We start from the raw sequence: 12945 nt of genomic DNA on the forward strand, positions 1-12945 counted from the left end.
CACAGTACTAGCAGTGCATCGAGATGCAGTTTGGAATTCCTGTGTGATGGTGTGGATAGACGCCTGCCTATTACACACTACGACCCTCTTCAACTGTCGGCGGTCTCTGTCAGTCAACAGACGAGGTCGGCCTGTACGCTTTTGTGCTGTACGTGTCCCTTCACGGCTACAATTCACTATGACATCGCAAACTGTGGACCGAGAGACATTTAAGGGAAATCTCGCGTACAGACGTATCACACAAGTGACACCCAGTCGCCTGACCACGTTCGCAGTCCGTGAGTTCCGCGGAGCGCCCCATTCTGCTCTCTCACGACGTCTCATGACTACTGAGGTCGCTGATATGGAGAACGTGGCAGTAGGTGGCAGCACAATGCACCTAGTACGAACAACGTATGTTTTTGGGGGTGTCCCGATACTTGTGATCACATACTGTTTTGTATTAACCGCTATGCAGTTACATTTGAAATAACAAATAGTTTTACTTTTTCCCCGTACTGTCGTTTTCATTTGACTCCCCCATACACACTGAAGAGCCAAACAAACTGGTACATCTGCTTAATATCGTGTAGGGCGCCAGCGAACACGCAGCAGTGCCGGAAAACAACGTGGCACGGACTCGACCAGTGCCTGAAGTAGTGCTGGAGTGGACTGACGCCTGTGGCTCCTGCAGGGCTCTCCGTAAGTCCGGAACAGTGCGTGGAGGTCTCTTCTTAACGGCACGTTGCAAGCCGTCCCAGACGTACTCAGGCCTGGGGACTCTGGTGGCCAGCGTAAGTGGTTAAACTCGGAGGAGTGTTCCTGGAGCCACTCTTTAGGAATCCTGGACGTATGTGATGCCACATTGTTCTGCTGAATTTGCCCAAGTACGTGAGAATGTACAGTGGACATGAATGGAAGCTTAGGTACGTGTCACCTGTCAAGTCGTATCTAGACGAATCAGGGGTCCCATATTACTCCAACTGCACACGCCCCGCACCACTACAGAGCGTCCACCTGCTTGAACAGTCCCCTGCTGACTCGCAGCGTCCACGGATTCGTGAGTTTGTTTCGACACCCGTACACTTCCATCTTCTAGATAACATTTTTAAACGAGACTCGTCCGACCAGGCAACATGTTTCCGGTCATCAACAGTCCAATGTCGGTGGTGACGGTCCCAGGCGAGGCGTAAAGCTTTGTGTCGTTCGGTCACGAAGGGTACGCGAGAGGGCCTTCGGCTCCGAAAGCCCATATCGATGATGTTTCGTTGAATGATTCACACGCTCACACTTGTCGATGGCCCAGCATTTAAATCTGCAGCAACTTGCGGAAGGGTTGCACTTCTGTCACGTTGAACGATTTTCTTCAGTCGTCGTTGGTCCCGATCTTGCAGGATCTTTTTCGGGCCGCAGCGATGTCGCAGATTTGAAGTATTACAGGATTGCTGATGTTTACGGCAGTCTTCCGAAATGGTCGTACGGGAAAACGCCCACTTCACAGCTACCTCGGAGATGCTATATCCCATCGCTCGTGCGCCGACAATAACACAACGCGGAAATTCACGTAATGTGCCATTGTAGCAGCAGTAACTAATTTTACAACTGCGCCACACACTTGTTGTCTTATACAGATGCCGGCCGGAGTGGCCGAACGGTTCTAGGCGCTTCAGTCTGGAACCGCGCGGCCGCTACGGTCGCAGGTTCGAATCCTGCCTCGGGCGTGGATGTGTGTGATGTCCTTAGGTTAGTTAGGTTTAAGTAGTTCTAAGTTCTAGGGGTCTGATGACCTTATAAGTTAAGTCCCATAGTGCTCAGAGCCATTTGAACCAATCTTATACAGAGGTTGCCGACCGCATTGCCGTATTCTGCCTGTTTACATGTCTCTGTGTTTAGATACGCATGCCTTTACCAATTTTTTGGCGCTTCAGTGTATTTATGCGTTTCACCTACGTGGGAAAACACGGACTGCTGGTTACCGTAAAGAAGACAGGTCAAGTTGCAGACAGACAGAATTAAAAGACCCTCACAAAAGGCTTTCCGCCGCAGCCTTGTCCAGTAAAAGAGAGAGGCACGCATCACTCATACACACAAGCGAGCACGCCTCGTGCGTCCAGGACGCAGAAGTTGGCAGTCGTGTGTGCACGAGGCGTGCTCGCTTGTGTGTATGAGTGATGCGTGCCTCTCTCTTTTACTGGACAAGGCTGCGGCGGAAAGCCTTTTGTGAGGGTCTTTTAATTCTGTCTGTCTGCAACTTGACCTGTCTTCTTTACGGTAACCAGCAGTCCGTGTTTTCCCACGTAGTTGATATTTCTACCTGGCGTTCCCATTGTTCTATTTATGTGTTTTATTACGTAGGGTCAAGTATACAGTATGTGTCATAGAACACAACACATATTTAACATATTTTACAATACTTAGAAAGTTATCTTAATTTTCAAGTAATCTTGCATGTACGAACGTTGGATATTCTATAAAAATACGTTATGGAGTAACGTCGTATATCAAATAAATATTAATTTTCTCTTACAGTGTAATAAATAACGCAAAGCATTAACATAATATACCAACTGCAGTACCGAGCATTGTCCGAGATGTTTAATATATGTCATACAATGTGATTTTCACTGCGCGTCGTTGATACTGATGACAAATGCAAGCAGCACGGGAAACTGAACTGTTTCTGGTGAGTAGCTGTAGCAATTATCCCATGTTGTGACACATTTGTCCTTGGATGGAAAAAACGTAATCGATTTCATCTCTGTTAGTGTTGATCGAAGTGACGCCGAAAATGGCTCAGAGCACTACGGGACTCAACAGCTGAGGTCATCAGTCCCCTAGAACATAGAAGTACTTAAACGTAACTAACCTAAGGACATCACACACATTCATGCCCGAGGCAGGATTCGAACCTGCGACCGTAGCGGTCACGCGGTTCCAGACTGAAGCGCCTAGAACCGCTTGGCCACACCGGCCGGCTGACGCCGAAAGAAATCATTTGAAAGCAGGCGTTGTTCTCTTATATATTTTGGAGAAGTAATTCTGGAATTTCTCCGGCCATGTAACGTAAAACTTCCTGCTTTCATGACTAGCTTGATTTCGCAGTCTTTTCTTATAAGATTGTGCCGCGATTCTTGGTTCCTGTCTTTATCGTTCCTTGGGAACCTAAACGTGCTTCGCGATCTTCTTCTGTTTCATTTTCTCGCTATTCTTTTTGTTTTCGCCGTTTTGATACACAACTGTCAATATCTCCTCCTCATTTACGTTAGGGCGTTGTCCAAAACATAAACAAAATCAACTTTTTGTTAACAAATACACTAAGTACACTTTACACACTCTTCACACTTGATTTTATATTGATATTCAGTCACTGTACTACTCTGACTACTCTCAGTTACCGTTGTTGTGGTCTTCAGTCCTGAGACTGGTTTGATGCAGCTCTCCATGCTACCCTAACCTGTGCAAACTTCTTCATTTCCAAGTAACTACTCCACCGTACATCCTTCTGAATCTGCTTAGTGAATTCATCTCTTGCTCTCCTCTACGATTTTTCCCCTCCACGCTGCCCTACAATACTAAATTTGTGATCCCTTGATGCCTCAGGACATGTCCTACCAACCGGCCCCTTCTTCTAGTCAAGTTGTGCCACAAACTCCTCTTCTCCCCAATTCTGTTCAATACCTCCTCATTAGTTATGTGATCTATCCATGTAATATTCAGCATTCTTCTGTAGCACCACATTTTAAAAGCATCTATTCTCTTCTTGTCCAAACTATTTATCGTCCATGTTTCACTTCCATACATGGCTACACTCCATACAATTGCTTTCAGAATCGACTTCCTGACACATACTCGATGTTAACAAATTTCTCTTATTCAGAAACGTTTTCCTTGTCATTGTCAGTCTACATTTTATATCCTGTCTACTTCGACCATCATCAGTTATTTTGCTCCCCAAATAGCAAAACTCCTTTACTACTTTAAGTGTCTCATTTCCTAATCTAATTCCCTCAGCATCACCCGACTTAATTCGACTACATTCCATTATCCTCGTTTTGCTTTTGTTGATTTTCATCTAGTATCCTCCTTTCAAGACACTGTGCATTCCGTTCAACTGCTCTTCCAAGTCCTTTGCTGTCTCTGACAGAATTACAGAGTCATCGGCGAACCTCAAAATTTTTATTTGTTGTCCATGGATTTTAATACCTGCTCCGAATTTTTCTTTTGTTTCCTTTATTGCTTGCTCAATATATAGATTGAATAACATCGGGGATAGGCTACATCCCTGTCTCACTCCCTTCCCAACCACTGCTTCCCTTTCATTCCCCTCGACTATTATAACTGCCATCTGTATACTGTACAAATTGTAAATAGCCTTTCGCTCCCTATATTTTACCCCTGAGACCTTTAGTATTTGAAAGAGAGTATTCCAGTTAACATTGTTAAAAGCTTTCTACAAATGCTAGAACCGTAGGTTTGCCTTTCCTTAATCTTTCTTCTAAGATAAGTCCTAAGGTTTATTTATTAATTTCCGTACTGCACTAGGTATTTAGGCTATGTTTCAAATATTTGCTTGACGATTACCATGCAAAAGAACTGCGCATCTAGTAACGAAAAATACGTTTTTCACACTGCACCGTCGATATAAACAGATTATTGGGTCTTGTGTTTCTTAACTGATAAATGGTTCAAATGGCTCTGAGCACTATGGGACTTAACTTGTGAGGTCATCAGTCCCCTAGAACTTAGAACTACTTAAACCTAACTAACCTAAAGACATCACACACATCCATGCCCGAGGCAGGATTGGAACCTGCGACCGTAGCGGTCGCGCGGTGGCAGACTGTAGCGCCTAGAACCGCTCGGCCACTTCGGCCGGCTTAACTGATAGATCGGAATTTTCAAGTATTTGTCACAGATAAATGTAATTAAATTCATAATAAAAAATTCTATAAACAAAAATAATCATATAAAGAAAAAATGAAGCAAACGAAAGACGTTCATTCAGTGATTAAAATAATGTGACAAAAGAACGGAAATAAAAAAATTACATTTAAACCAATTAACTGAATAAAAATAATGATCATAGTTTTTTGAAAAAGATTTAAAAATAAAATAATTTATTGCATCTGATGATATTCGAGTCCACAGCCTCTTGCATGTGTTGCTGTTATCCCCATTACACCGTGCAACCAGACTACACGATTTTTAAGTATGACGCAAATTCCTAAATGTTTTCGTCATTTACTCGGAAAGGAGGGCGCACGAGGGCGAACGGCTCGTGGGGGTGCTCGACCGCGCGCTTATCGGCGCCCGCGCAAAGTCCCCATCTTTTCACAGTCAAGTCCGGCCACTTTCACGCACGATGATGAAATGGCGAGGGAAACACAGGCAGAGGAAATCCCCAACCTGGCCGGGAATCGAACAGGGGACCCCACGATCCAGAGGGAGCAACGCTAGCCGGTAGACCAGGAGCTGCGGACGGCTGCAGGATGTGTGGTGCCTGGGCTCTCAACCTACTGCACAGTATATTTAGTTCCAAAAAGTCGATCTCATTGCCTCTGGCCTCTCGTTGTTAATGAGTGCGTACAATTACCCACTGCGCGCAATTATCTGTGTCTCCCTTATAGCATACGAGAGGAAAAGTGAACTGTGGACGTCTACTGAAAGAGTCAGCGAAATCCTTGTTCGAAATTGGGGTTCAGCAGAGGAAAGAGAAGCGAGACAAAGGCGGCCGTTTTTCGACAAGGTGAGGGCGGAAGTTCCTGAGGAGAGGCGGCTACGGCTACGGTGCGGGCGTGACGCGTCGCCGAGCAGGCGGCGGCGGGTCGGCTGGATCCGACCTCGCGGCGCGCGCCTGCCTTCATTCGCAAAGGCCTTGCGCTCGTAAAGTGTTCGAGGAACAAAGGAGGGCTGAAGTAAGGCTCGCACGGGGGCTGTTTTATTATTCCTATTTCACAGAGTAAGGCAGCGTCGGAATTTTTGAGGACACACTTCTGGAGTAGTTGTTTTTGTCAGCTGCACGGCTAGTCACTACATCGCTTCTGGAGCTCCACCGTCAATTTCGCAGCTGATATTGGAGTGTACTGGAATAGTGACGACGACGTGGAAGCGTCAGGAACGGCCAACCGGCGTGACTCGTGCACGGACGAGTGTCCCCACCACTGCTGCTAGCCCTCGAGCGCGCGCCGTAACACGAGAGAGCGCGCGGCGCATGTTGGATACATGTGCAGAACAGCTTTCTTTACGTTATCGAGGTAAGTCATGTACGATAAAAATCAGAGCTTAATCTCGGTGTATTTAAACAACGAGAAAATAAACTTACATAATATGACCTTACCTCATGTTGTATTAAACAATAATGAAATAAATTTTCACACTAACACTCTGTTGTCAAGGGCAGTGATGACCCACTCGAAGCACTAAGCAGTGCAGCTAAACCAGATCCCGGCCAGCTGCTTATTCTATCACTAATTATCTCGTACACGACTGCCCGAATATGGCAGTATGCTGCTAGTTCGTAATCGCAATCGTTCTTTTGCACGAATCGTACATTTTTTCTCGCCTAGCTCGCTTTCTGTTTTATATTACTGCTGCTCACTTCGACGTATGACAACACAATTTGTCGCTGTGTTACTTGGACCAATAGTCACAGAATGGGTGTGGGTTTGCAGTTGTGAAACAACAACGGAACTGCGCAAAATGATTTTATATTTGATTGGCGCGCTTTATGCACAGATGCGTCAGCTAGAGCGCAACGGAGGGCGTGCGCCTGCATACAAAGTACACTGCTGGCCATTAAAATTGCTACACCACGAAGATCACGTGCTACAGACGCGAAATTCAACCGACAGCAAGAAGATGCTGCGATCTGCAAATGATTAGCTTTTCAGAGCATTCACACAAGGTTGGCGCCGGTGGAGACACCTACAACGTGCTGACATGAGGAAAGTTTCCAACCGATTTCTCACACACAAACAGCAGCTGACCGGCGTTGTCTGGTGAAACGTTGTTGTGATGCCTCGCGTAGGGAGGAGAAATGCGTACCATCACGTTTCAGACTTCGATAAAGGTCGGATTGTAGCCTATCGCGATTGCGGTTTATCGTATCGCGACGTTGCTGCTCGCATTGGTGGACATCCAGTGACTGTTAGCAGAATATGGAATTGGTGGGTTCAGGAGGGTAATACAGAACGCCGTGCTGGATCCCAACGGCCTCGTATGAGTAACAGTCGAGATGACAGGCATCTTATCCGCACGGATGTAACGGATCGTGCAGCCACGTCTCGATCCCTGAGTCAACAGATGGGGACGTTTCCGAGACCACAAGCATCTGCACGAAAAGTTGGACGACGTTTGCAGCAGCGTTGACTGTCAGCTCGGAGACCGTGGCTGCGGTTACCCTTGACGCTGCATCACAGACAGGAGCGCCTGCGATGGTGTACTCAACGACGAACCGGGGTGCACGAATGGCAAAACGTCATTTTTTCGGATGAATCCAGGTTCTGTTTACAGCATCATGATGGTTCCATCCGTGTTTGGCGACATCGCGGTGAACGCACATTGGAAGCTTGGATTCGTCAGCGCCATACTGGCGTATCACCCGGCGTGATGGTATGGGGTGCCATTGGTAACACATCTCGGTCACCTCTTGTTCGCATTGACTGCACTTTGAACAGTGGACGTTACATTTCAGATGTGTTACGACCCGTAGCTGTACCCTTCATTCGATCCCTGCGAAACCCTACATTTGAGAAGGATAATGCACGACCGCATGTTGCAGGTCCTGTACGTGCCTTTCTGGATACAGAAAATGTCCGACTCCTGCCCTGGCCAGCACATTCTCCAGATCTCTCACCAATTGAAAACGTCTGGTCAATGGTGGCCAAGCAATTGGCTCGTCACAATACTCCAGTCACTACTTTTGATGAACTGTTGTATCGTGTTGAAACCGCATAGGGAGCTGTACCTGTACACGCCATCCAAGCTTTGGTTTGACTCAATGCCCAGGCGTATCAAGGCCCTTATTACGGCCAGAGGTGGTTGTTCTGGGTACTGATTTCTCACGATCTATGCACCCATATTGCGTGATAATGTAGTCAAATGTCAGTTCTAGTATAATATATTTGTCAAATGAATACCCATATATCATATGCATATCTTCTTGGTGTAGCAATTTTAATGACCAGTAGTGTATTTATAATATTCTGGAAGACGAATAGTGAGTCATCAAAAGTTTCAGTTCCAAAAGCGTTAAAAACGTGCGTTATACTGACTTTTAAATTGTTTCCTTGAAAGAAAAACGCCTGACTACACTATATTTTCTCTTTTCCTTGACAGTCTGGGTGGGGGCAGAAGGAGGCGGGGGGCGGGGGCCGGAGGCGATCTGCCTTCCTTGCCTCCAGGTCTGGGCGACCTTGCTTATGTAGGGTGGGTCTCATTGTGTGCGACCTACAGTCTAAAATGAAGGACAAAAGAGTGTAAGATGTTTCAGCCTACTACCACTCCCCCATCACCGCTTTTTGACAAATACAACTCTAAAATTCTTGGAACGCAATCGACTCGTAATTGTCGGCCTCGCAAATGTGGACTGTTGTTGTGGTCTTCAGTCCTGAGACTGGTTTCATGCAGTTCTCCATGCTACTCTATCCTCTGCAAGCTTCTTCATCTCCCAGTACCTACTGCAGCCTACATCCTTCTGAATCTGCTTAGTGTATACATCTCTTGGTCTCCCTCTACGATTTTTACCCTCCACGCTGCCCTACAATACTAAAGTGGTGATCCCTTGGTGCCTCAGAACATGTCCTACCAACCGATCCCTTCTTCTAGTCAAGTTGTGCCACAAACTCCTCTTCTCCCCAATTCTGTTCAATACCTCCTCATTAGTTATGTGATCGACCCATCTAATCTTCAGCATTCTTCTGTAGCAGCACATTTCGAAAGCTTCTATTCTCTTCTTGTCGAAACTATTTATGTCTCATGTTTCACTTCCGTACATGGCCACACTCCATGCAAATACTTTCAGAAACGACTTCCTCACACTTAAATCTATACTCGATGTTAACAAATTTCTCTTCTTCAGAAACGCTTTCCTTGCCATTGCCAGTCTACATTTTATATCCTCTCTACTTCGACCATCATCAGTTATTTTGCTCCCCAAATAGCAAAACTCCTTTACTACTTTAAGTGTCTCATTTCCTAGTCTAATTCCCTCAGCATCATCCGACTTAATTAGAGTACGTTCCATTATCCTCGTTTTGCTTTTGTTGATGTTCATCTAATATCCTCCTTTCAAGACACTGTGCATTCCGTTCAACTGCTCTTCCAAGTCCTTTGCTGTCTCTGACAGAATTACAGAGTCATCGGCGAACCTCAAAATTTTTATTTGTTGTCCATGGATTTTAATACCTACTCCGAATTTTTCTTTTGTTTCCTTTATTGCTTGCTCAATATATAGATTGAATAACATCGGGCATAGGCTACATCCCTGTCTCACTCCCTTCCCAACCACTGCTTCCCTTTCATTCCCCTCTACTATTATAACTGCCATCTGTTTACTGTACAAATTGTAAATAGCCATTCGCTCCCTATATTTTACCCCTGAGACCTTTAGAATTTGAAAGAGAGTATTCCAGTCAACATTGTTAAAAGCTTTGTCTAAGTCTACAAATGCTAGAACCGTAGGTTTGCCTTTCCTTAATCTTTCTTCTAAGATAACTCCTAAGGTCACCATTTACTCACGTGTTCCAATATTTCTACGGAATCCAAACTGATCTTCCCTGAGGTCGGCTTCTACCAGTTTTTCCATTCGTCTGTAAAGAATTCGCGTCGCTATTTTGCAGTCGTGACTTATTACACTGATTGTTCGGTAATTCACACCTGTCAACACTTGCTTACTTTGAGATTGGAATTATTATATTCTTCTTGAAGCCTGAGGGAATTTCGCCTGTCTCATACATCTTGCTCACCAGATGGTACACTTTTGTCAGGACTGGCTCTCCCAAGGCCCTCAATAGTTCTAATGGAATGTTGTCTACTCCCGGGGCCTTGTTTCTACTCAGGTCTTTCAGTGCTCTGTCAAAGTCTTCATGCAGTATCGTATCTCCCATTTCATCTACATCCTCTTCTATTTCCATAATATTGTCCTGAAGTACATCGCCCTTGTATGTTGTTGTTGTGGTCTTCAGTCCTGAGACTGGTTTGATGCAGCTCTCCATGCTACTCTATCCTGTGCAAGCTTCTTCATCTCCCAGTACCTACTGCAACCTACATCCTTCTGAATCTGCTTAGTGTATTGATCTCTTGGTCTCCCTCTACGATTTTTACCCTCCACGCTGCCCTCCAATGCTAAATTTGTGATCCCTCGATGCCTCAGAACATGTCCTACCAACCGATCCCTTCTTCTAGTCAAGTTGTGCCACAAACTTCTCTTCTCCCCAATCCTATTCAATACCTCCTCATTAGTTACGTGATCGACCCATCTAATCTTCAGCATTCTTCTGTAGCAGCACATTTCGAAAGCTTCTATTCTCTTCTTGTCGAAACTATTTATGTCTCATGTTTCACTTCCGTACATGGCCACACTCCATGCAAATACTTTCAGAAACGACTTCCTCACACTTAAATCTATACTCGATGTTAACAAATTTCTCTTCTTCAGAAACGCTTTCCTTGCCATTGCCAGTCTACATTTTATATCCTCTCTACTTCGACCATCATCAGTTATTTTGCTCCCCAAATAGCAAAACTCCTTTACTACTTTAAGTGTCTCATTTCCTAGTCTAATTCCCTCAGCATCATCCGACTTAATTAGAGTACGTTCCATTATCCTCGTTTTGCTTTTGTTGATGTTCATCTAATATCCTCCTTTCAAGACACTGTGCATTCCGTTCAACTGCTCTTCCAAGTCCTTTGCTGTCTCTGACAGAATTACAGAGTCATCGGCGAACCTCAAAATTTTTATTTGTTGTCCATGGATTTTAATACCTACTCCGAATTTTTCTTTTGTTTCCTTTATTGCTTGCTCAATATATAGATTGAATAACATCGGGCATAGGCTACATCCCTGTCTCACTCCCTTCCCAACCACTGCTTCCCTTTCATTCCCCTCTACTATTATAACTGCCATCTGTTTACTGTACAAATTGTAAATAGCCATTCGCTCCCTATATTTTACCCCTGAGACCTTTAGAATTTGAAAGAGAGTATTCCAGTCAACATTGTTAAAAGCTTTGTCTAAGTCTACAAATGCTAGAACCGTAGGTTTGCCTTTCCTTAATCTTTCTTCTAAGATAACTCCTAAGGTCACCATTTACTCACGTGTTCCAATATTTCTACGGAATCCAAACTGATCTTCCCTGAGGTCGGCTTCTACCAGTTTTTCCATTCGTCTGTAAAGAATTCGCGTCGCTATTTTGCAGTCGTGACTTATTACACTGATTGTTCGGTAATTCACACCTGTCAACACTTGCTTACTTTGAGATTGGAATTATTATATTCTTCTTGAAGCCTGAGGGAATTTCGCCTGTCTCATACATCTTGCTCACCAGATGGTACACTTTTGTCAGGACTGGCTCTCCCAAGGCCCTCAATAGTTCTAATGGAATGTTGTCTACTCCCGGGGCCTTGTTTCTACTCAGGTCTTTCAGTGCTCTGTCAAAGTCTTCATGCAGTATCGTATCTCCCATTTCATCTACATCCTCTTCTATTTCCATAATATTGTCCTGAAGTACATCGCCCTTGTATGTTGTTGTTGTGGTCTTCAGTCCTGAGACTGGTTTGATGCAGCTCTCCATGCTACTCTATCCTGTGCAAGCTTCTTCATCTCCCAGTACCTACTGCAACCTACATCCTTCTGAATCTGCTTAGTGTATTGATCTCTTGGTCTCCCTCTACGATTTTTACCCTCCACGCTGCCCTCCAATGCTAAATTTGTGATCCCTCGATGCCTCAGAACATGTCCTACCAACCGATCCCTTCTTCTAGTCAAGTTGTGCCACAAACTTCTCTTCTCCCCAATCCTATTCAATACCTCCTCATTAGTTACGTGATCTACCCACCTTATCTTCAGCATTCTTCTGTAGCACCACATTTCGAAAGCTTCTATTCTCTTCTTGTCCAAACTAGTTATCGTCCATGTCTCACTTCCATACATGGCTACACTCCATACAAATACTTTCAGAAACGACTTCCTGACACCTAAATCTATATTCGATGTTAACAAATTTCTCTTCTTGAGAAACGCTTTCCTTGCCATTGCCAGTCTACATTTTATATCCTCTCTACTTCGACCATCATCGGTTATTTTACTCCCTAAAAAGCAAAACTCCTTTACTACTTTAAGTGCCTCATTTCCTAATCTAATTCCCTCGGCATCACCCGACTTAATTTGACTACATTCCATTATCCTCGTTTTGCTTTTGTTGATGTTCATCTTATATCCTCCTTTCAAGACACTGTCCATTCCGTTCAACTGCTCTTCCAAGTCCTTTGCTGTCTCTGACAGAATTACAATGTCATCGGCGAACCTCAAAGTTTTTACTTCTTCTCCATGAATTTTAATACCTACTCCAAATTTTTCTTTTGTTTCCTTCACTGCTTGCTCAATATACAGATTGAATAACATCGGGGAGAGGCTACAACCCTGTCTCACTCCTTTCCCAACCACTGCTTCCCTTTCATGCCCCTCGACTCTTATAACTGCCATCTGGTTTCTGTACAAATTGTAAATAGCCTTTCGCTCCCTGTATTTTACCCCTGCCACCTTCAGAATTTGAAACAGAGTATTCCAGTCAACATTGTCAAAAGCTTTCTCTAAGTCTACAAATGCTAGAAACGTAGGTTTGCCTTTTCTTAATCTTTCTTCCAAGATAAGTCGTAAGGTCAGTATTGCCTCAAGTGTTCCAACATTTCTACGGAATCCAAACTGATCTTCCCCGAGGTCGGCTTCTACCTGTTTTTCCATTCGTC

Source organism: Schistocerca cancellata, chromosome 12 (assembly GCF_023864275.1).
Source record: "Schistocerca cancellata isolate TAMUIC-IGC-003103 chromosome 12, iqSchCanc2.1, whole genome shotgun sequence".
NCBI lineage: Eukaryota > Metazoa > Arthropoda > Insecta > Orthoptera > Acrididae > Schistocerca > Schistocerca cancellata.